The sequence below is a fragment of the Suncus etruscus genome, chromosome 12 (assembly GCF_024139225.1).
Source record: "Suncus etruscus isolate mSunEtr1 chromosome 12, mSunEtr1.pri.cur, whole genome shotgun sequence".
NCBI classification, from domain to species: domain Eukaryota; kingdom Metazoa; phylum Chordata; class Mammalia; order Eulipotyphla; family Soricidae; genus Suncus; species Suncus etruscus.
Window position 1 is genome coordinate 14,635,145 of NC_064859.1, and position 9,281 is coordinate 14,644,425.

Below are 9,281 nucleotides of genomic sequence, written 5' to 3' on the forward strand. Positions count from 1 at the left end.
AAGGTGAAACACTCCACCAGTACCAAAAGAAGAATACACTGTATCTTTTATTTATTTTATCCACCCTGAAGTTGAAATGCTTTATAAAATTGAGTGACCTATATTTTAAGATAAACTAGTTCTCTTTTTCATATATAAATTCATGGATCACATTTTAATTAGTGATATATTGGGACTTATTAAAGAGCATAAGAAGTGAGGCAATAATGCCGAGGTTACAATGCATGCAAAGTATTGAGGTTCAATGCCTGCTAACACATGCATTACCCAGGAATGGTATTTGTGGTTCCTAGAAATACAAGATCTAGCCATTGGCCCATCCTTGGGCTCCCATATAAAACAGATGACCCAGTTGGTCAGGAATAGTCAACAATGATCAATCCTAACCTTTTGAGATCCACTTCCAGGTCTCCACATATCTCAAATGAAAATAAAGGAGGAAATAAGAGAAAACCATCTCAAATTTATAGAACAGTTGATCTGTTGGATTCATGAAAAAGGTTAAAAAATGTTCACCAGGCAGGAGTAAAGAGGAGGACAGAGATCTTTTGGGCAAAGGGAATAGTAGCAGCATTGCACATTCATATCTTCACTGGATAAGATTATCATAGTAGTCCTTGGAATTATTGCATAAAATGAAACTGAAAAGGTAAGTTGTGTGAAAAACCTTAAATTCTTTTCATTGTAGATTAGTAAAATATAATGCATCTAATATCTCTAGGTCTATTTGCTTTCTTTTTCCAAGTCTCCATGGCAGTGAATTTGTATTAATTTTCCTGACTGCCAGACATTAAGTCATTTAAGGGATATCTATAAAAGCATTAGAAGCACTCAGTGTTAAGTTGTCTTGTAAGGAAGGTACTGATTTGATCCTAGCCAAGTGACTTCTCACCCTCAATAACATAATTAGACACTAACAATTACACTACAACACAATTACAATAAATAACAATACACGATTACAATAATACCCTCAATAACTCCTCACTCTCAAATAACAAGGAATACAACAGTGAATGAGTAATTTTTAAGTCACTATAGAGATGGGGTTTAAATGTCTTTCTTTCTTTCCCATCTGATAATTAAGCTGTTTTAACTAGCTGGATAAAGTTGATTTCTAAGTTTGTTTTGGGGGACTTGACTATACATGCCCCCCACCCTTTACTATCCCTACAAGAGAATAACAGTTAACATTCTAACATCTTCAGAGCTGAAGTGAATCTGATGAACAGTTTGTTAACACCCCCACCCTGTACTTAATTCCAAAACCATAGAATACTAAATCAGTACTTGGGATTGATTCTGCTCTGAAAATTCTCTTATTATTATTTTAGTTTAGTTTATTTTTGGTTTTTGGGCCACACCCGGTGACGCTCAGGGGTTACTCCTGGCTATGCGCTCAGAAATCGTTCCTGGCTTGGTGGGACCATATGGGATGCCAGGGACGGAACCCAGATCCGTCCTGGGTCAGCCACAAACACCCTACCGCTGTGCTATCACTCCAGCCCATGCTCTGAAAATTCTTTAACATTACTGGATAGTCACAATTCTCCAGAAATCAGAAGATAAATGCTAGCACTCAGTATAACGTAGTGAACCTGGATACAACTTTCAAACCCAGCCTGGTTTGAAATCAGGACCAGATACTGTGCTGACTGGTAATTCGTGATGAGAGCCACTGGGCAGCTGTTGAGTAAATGAAAGCGGAGCCTCTGGCAGCCACGTTCTAATGCCAACAGGATTCCTTCCCTGAACCTGTTAGCATCAAAACAACCAGGCTAGATATTAGGCTGTTTCTCTCCACTCCCAGATTAAACAGTAAATGGCCCCAACACCACTTCGTTTTTCAGGCCAGGACTCGGCAAACACATTTTTGCTTTGGCATCTAGCTTCCTGTAAGGTTCAACATGACTAACTCAAAATAAAGTAGACTTAGTAAATCCAATTCTTTAATAGCATAATGCCCCTCAACCAATAGGGGATGCTAGACAATGCCTACACGCCTGGAAGAATGAGAAAGAAGCTAGTCCTTCCAGTCGACTTTCTGTATCCCAGCCTCGCTGGTTTTCGTATAAGCAGGTAAATTCCAAGAGGTCTAGGTTTTGGGGGGAAACAGCACCTCTAACTTTTCAATTTTTATGTTACTGGAGCTTGCTATGATCTAGTAGTAGCGGCTGTTTCCCTGATAGTTTACAGGCTTTTGTTTTTGCTTTCCATCTGTTTCCTATTGGTAATCTTATGACTAATTTAATTATGTTTATATACATCTTCTGTCTTAGATTCTTTCAACTCACTCATATGGGTTCTAGCATCCAACACATCCATCCCGGGGATATCTAGTGATCTATTGCTATTTCTATATTTCAGTGCCCTGGCTGATTAAACTTGCATAATCTAGGAATGTTATTTTTTTTATCAAAAACATAAACAAGTAGGTTGCAGGGACAAGCTCCTTTTATATTTCTTGCAAAGAGACCAAAGAAGCAACAAATATTGACATCAGTCCTATCTTTCCCATCTGGACAGTTTCACATTGACTCCTGTTTCCCACTGGAGAGAGAATATCATTTGCTTTTTCCTTTACTGTATTACCTATATCTCTTTGTTGAGCTTTTCCTGTGATGTAGCACAGAAAAAAAAAGCTGTATCAATCTCCTAATGTCTTAATTGCACGCTAGATTTATTCTATTTCAATTTCAGCTCTGTAAATTGAATATACTTGTCAACAGCTGAGAGGCACTGTAAAATGTCAGAATTATAGCAACATTAATGAATAATGAAATGAAAATACAGCCTTCAACAAGTAATAGTACATACAAAAAATTGCCCATTTTAAATCAGAAGTAAATTTAATATAGGGTGCATTTAATTGTGAGGCAGAGAGTTTTGATAGAGAAGATCAACTAAAATAGGTGAGAAATTTTTGTACAAAGAAACAAAGGAATGTACAGACTTTCATAGAGTGCAAAGATGTAGAAACTGGAAAAATATAAAATACCACCCTAGAGCAGAAAGTTTTTTTTATATTCCTAGAGCAGAAAGTATACAAGGTGAAGACAGAGGTAGCAGGAGTAGGAGGGAAGAACAGAGAAGAAAAAGTTGACTAACAACTGAAGAACTGGACAAAATTCCAGTTAGTAATTTGTGCTATTTTCTTGACATGCTACAGGTATATTGAAGCATCTAAGAGTCTGTCCTAAAAATTTCCATCTTGGGTAGGCCTTTCATTAGCAATCTCAATAAGTCTCTGGAAAATGAGCAATTCTCAGACCAGCCCAGTAAGCTCTTCCTTTCCTTCTTCCTGTGTTGTCTGTTTGTTTCCAACTAAGAGCTGGACAGTTTGGATCTCTCAGGACAGAGATAGGGTTTAGTCCATATTTGCATGGTCAATACCTAATGTGATACTTGCTTCAAGAGAAGCAGTAAATATTCTCAATAAATGCTGGTTGGTGAATGAACAATGGATCTAAATAGAGACAAAAATAGGAGGGAACAAAGAGTATGTTAGAGGTCTTTTGTAACTCCATAACCATTTACTTGGTTACTGTTAGGAAAATAAACTAAAATAACTCTTGAATTTGGCAGCTGAGGCTAGGCAATAAGCAAGTGTTGCCCTGTGGACATTAAAAAGAACAAGAAAAGAAAGGGATTAAAGAGGTTTTAAAAGTAAAAGTTCTCACTTTAAATGCTGAAGCATTTGTTTTGCCCCTCAGCCATGCACAAAATCTTAGACCAAGAATGAGTTTGTTCTGAAAATAAAGCCATGTTCACTGCTAGCTTTACCCAGGAAAAGGAGCAAGGCAACGAGATGCTTCGTAGGTTGTTTTTAAACATATGATAACCTGACTTTGTTAAACTTTGGTACCTCAGATTTGTCAAATTGTCATTGGTTTCTTGACAAAATAATCTTCTGAGATCATATCTTCACCTATTTCCCCACTGTTTGAATTTTCAGCTTTTCTGGTGACATACTTACCAGCTCTAGAGATTTGCAAAATTCCCTTCAGGGTTTTCCTCACAAACATACACACTGACTTGAAGATTGGAGAGTAATTCCCTTTCTGGATATCAGTTCTAGTGTATTTTGTGCACTTGGTTATTTTACAAGCACATTTACTAAGTACTTGAAAACAGAGAGAGGTTGGGGAGAACACAAACTTCAACAGATGCATTCGATTTTAAGGTAACATTTAGTGTTTAAACTGCAACTATTTATTAGCAGAGAAACAAGCACAACAAAAATACTTAGATTTCAAACTCGGAATTATAATTAGAACATTATTTATAAAGGCCAGAGTGATAGCACAGTAGGTAGAACATTTGCCTGATGCGCAGCCAACCCGGTTTGATCCCCAGCATCTTATATGGTCTCCTGAGCCTGCCAGGATAGATTTCTGAGCACAGACTCGGGAATATTCCCTGAGCACCTCTGGGTGTGGCCTAGAAATAAACAAACAAGAACATTATTGGTCATTACCTAACCTTCATGTACCTGGGGACAGGGAAACATGGGCTGTCTGGATGGCGAGAAAACTACTGACTGAAAGCCCTCCATGGAACTTAATCAGTGCCACAGGGCATCCTCCCCACTCCAGCCTACCCTTAGCACCCTCCTGAGGAATACGAACACCAGAGAGGTGGGCGAGGGGGAGAGGAGGGAACACTAGTTCTTAATCCCTCTTACCAATTGGAAGCGGGGCTCTCTTAAACTCTCCCCCAGCAGCTTTCCTTCCTTCCCATCAGTTTTCATTTTCAAAACCACATGGGTGGTAGGTAGTTTACCATGATACCATAATGCTCATAACTTTAGTTTGCTTTTAGGAAAGGAAACAGGATGCTCAGGACCAGCTGGACAATATTTCATGGTTTATACTCCCTAAACAGGGCTCAATACCATGTCACTTAGTTTTCTAGAAGGCTCTATACACAATCTAATCCATGAAGCCTTTCCCCAGTAAAGTTGACCCTCACCAACAAGGATGGTTCAGAAAAATGAAAAACCTTTACAGTAGACTGGCCAGCTGTACTTTATTCATTTATTTTATATTTTTTAAATCATTCTGTCCCATTTCACCTGGGTCAGCTTTTCAGTTGTAACACATGGATCTATCCTTAGCGTTTGTTGATATACAAATGGTGTATATGTTCACCATATCAATGTTTGTTTAATGTCTGTCTGTAATAGATATAATATCTATGTTCCCCTATCATAGATAACTCCTTCTTTTACACTTTGCTTACCACCTTACAAACCCTTTTCTAGCCCTCCATGTTATTTTCCCCACATTTAACCTTTTTTACCCTCAATCCTTTTTTTGTTTGTTTGATTTTTTCTTTGTTTGTTTGTGTTTTTTTGGTGTTTTGGGTCACACCCAAGAGCGCTCACATTTCCTTCTGGCTCTTCGCTCAGAAATCGCTCCTGGCAAACTCAGGGGACCATATGGGATGCCGGGATTTAAACCACTGTCCTTCTACATGCAAGGCAAATGCCTTACCTCCATTCTCTCTCTTCGGCCTCTTTACCCTCAATCCTGAACTCCTCAAGAAGCAGAACATTCTCCCCACCACAGCCAGATGCCAAACAAGTCCTAAAGTGAAAAGATAGATTCCCAGCATGAGAAGAAACCTACACTCTGCTGCTAGTAATTTGTTCTCAGCAATTTTTCTTCCTTCACCCCCCTTCACCATGGACTTTTGCTTGCTACCAGATTCGGTTGCTGAGAAGTTCCCCATTTGAGGACATTTCCTGATTTGTGACTGTTGGGAGCCATTTTTCTTAGACTACAAAACCAAATCACAGGTTGATGCTGCATCCAGATCTTACCCCTCCCCTGACTATTTCAAAGACTTAAAGAGGACATGTACATCTACTTTTAATATCTCTTTAGATGCATTTCTTTAATAGGCATAACCTTTACCAAGTATCTTCTTACATAGCTGCAATTTCCCCCATCCTCGAGATCTGTTTAGTACAGAATTCTAGTAGATAAGTCTGTTTAGAGTTCATGTAAGAAAAAGTTTATGGGGATTGTTGGTCTTGATACCTCAGTCCCCACATGTAACAGTAATACCTTGTGGCATTGTTCCTTTTTGCATAGGCACATTAAAATGGAAAAAGTTTACATATGCAAACAAGTTCTTATCTAATAGAGATAGGAACACACAAAATTTTATACTGTAATGGGACCTTACACCCTAAACACTTGGCATAGTGTCTTGGTTTATACTTCAGTAGATCGGACATTTAACATTCACCCCTGAACCATGGATACCATCTATGGAAACAATCATGTTTTCCTACAGCATCACCAGGAATAAAAATTTTACCAAGGAAGGCCCTACTACTGCCATGGCACTGAATTACCCCAAAGAGGGTAACCTAATAACAGCAACAGTCTGCTTTTAGGAAAGGATTCTCTGCAATGCTAACTAATGATGAAATGAAATCAGAAGACGGTACACTGAACTTTGACATAGGAGCTGTACAGAAACCAGGATCTATAACTACAAAAACCTGACAGCAACAACTATGATAGTGAAGAGCTGTTACTGGGACCACAGAGAATAACTATAAGGTTGGATAAACTAGTATACTTGGAGCCTAGAATTGGTCTTATACCAGAATACTTCATGGGCTTACCCAGTTTTTAGGCCAAAGGTTTTTCCTTTTTATTTCTCCCATATTTTGCTATGCCTATACAAACAGCAACAACTGCCACACACACATATCTTTTTCTAGTGAATCATTTATCTTTAAAAAGGGGGGGGGCGGAGATATAGCATGGAGTAAGGCGTTTGTTTGCCTTGCATGCAGAAGAGCAGTGGTTCAAATCCTGGCATCCTATATGGTCCCCTGAGCCTGTCGGGGGCAATTTCTGAGTGTAGAGCCAGGAGTAGCTTCTGAGTCATGCCGAGTGTGATCCAAAAACACACATAAAAAAGGGGGGGGGGTTACTAAACCTTCTGCTATTATATTCATGACTTTATTGATTATACAATAATTTTTATGAATATATTTGCTAATAAACTTTATCTTCTTTTTTCCATATTATTTTTATCATTCTTTAGATTTTCTATTTTCTTACTATTTTAATAACTTTGCTTTCTGTCATCCTGAAACAAATGTATTATGATCAGTTATGTCAACTATGTGATACATTTTCTCTAAATAAATGAATTATAAAAAACAACAATAAAATCTAAATGCATTATATTAATAATAAATATATTTATAAAGTTAAAAACAACATTATTTATAGACATTAAAATACATCTGGGGCCAGAGAGATGGTACAGGGGTTAAGGCATTTGCCTTGCAGATGCCCAACATGGTTTCTATCCTTGCAGATGCCCAACATGGTTTCTATTCTCAGCAGATACCTCATATGGTAACTGAATCACAGCCAAGAGTAATCTGTTGAACAGAGACTCAGGAGTTAGTTCTGAACATTTCTGGGTATGGCCCAAAGCCATATTAATTTTTGTGTCACTTTAAAACTGACAATACAAATAACACATCTCAAGGAAGTAAATTTAAATGTAAACAATTCAGACTGATTATAGTACAAATAGTTATTGTATGTGTAAATTAAGGAGACAAGATTGCATTCTTCCTGAAGCTATTTCCGGCATTTGGGCTGTTTTGTTTGTGATTGTTATTACTAATCTTGATATTATCAGTTACTGGCTCAAACTTCAGCTACAAAACAGAAGAAACTAATTCATAAGTACAGTTGTTTTGGCCAGGGAAAGCATGTCACTATGACATAATAACATAGCATGTTTTCTCAGGCTCCTGTGTAACTAGGTATGGACAGTAATGCTTCATTTTATAGGAGACCTTGCTCCATAGGGTCTATTAATTTATCTTAGTATTAATTCTCAATATTAGTTTTCTCTAATGTTTTCATCATTTTTAATGGTTGCCTATGGTTGAATTTCAGAGCTACACTGTTTTACATATTTTCTAATAGTTTCAGTCTCAAGAAAGACTGTTCTTAAAATGTCCATTTACAAACAAAAACATATTTAAAATTATAATTAATATATTTAAAATTATAATTAACACAATCTTTTATTTTTAATTATATTTAATAGTGAATAAAACAATAGACTAAAGTAGAAAGTTTCACAAGTTACATGATATTAATTAAAAAATCTTTCTTGATAGATGTATACTTACTTTTTATGACAATCTCCCTTTTGTCTCAAATTCATTTTCCTTCAAAACCATTTAAGCATAGAGGGAAACAAAACAAACATCACTTTTTCTTTTTTGGTTATGGGGCCACAGACAGTCATTCACAGAAATGACTCTAAACCATACTCAGGAGCACTTCAGTTATCTCTGAGGAGATACAATCTGTTACCAGAAAAGGGAGCCAGATTAGATGTGTGTAAAGCAAGTGCCTACCTATTACACTTCCCTCTCTGGCCCTGATAAAGTAATCTCAAGCACTGAAAATTAAGTGTATATACTAAAGAATTCAAGATAGTGTGACTGAGAGCCATGTGGAATATAGACATTTATTAAACAAGACTCTCTTGTGCCATGCATATATCTTTACTTTTACCTCTGATTGCAAGCCCTCACTGCTGAATTAGATCCCAAGTTTTAGATAAATATCATAACATATGTTCATAAAAAATACACTAAAGACACATCCAGGGCAGCTTCCACTTGGAAATAGGGATTCATGTCTAGCAGAGTCTGGTTTATAAGCCTTAATACTAATTCTTGTAAGCAGCCCTACAAAGGAGAAGAACTGCCATAAAGACCTATCCACTGTGTTACTGTCTACTTTGGAGCATAAAAGTGCTTAGTTTGAAAAGAGGAAAGGGAGTTAATTAACCTGCTATATATATCATCTCAATTGCACAAATTTAATTGATTTTTCTTAAAGAATTATTCCCCCGCAGTGCTGAGTTTCCATTTCCTTTTTTCTTTTATAGGTATCCCAATGGTTGATTCTGACTATCCATGAAGTAGAGTGCTAAATGTTAGCATTTGTGAGGGAATTTGAGTGTTAAGTTTCAATATTAAATATAAGCCAGGATAGTCTTAAATTTGTGTACATATATATAGGTTCTATTTTTATAGATGATTTAAGAAGAAACTTACTTTGACTTTTCTCATTGCCACAGACATGAACATCAAATACTGTGATTAAAATCTTGTCATTCATGATGTAAAAATATTGAATCAAGACTTCAAATATTGGAACTTCAAGCAACCATCTGTGCCATGATATCAAACCTATTTGAGAAAAGGGGGATTGGGG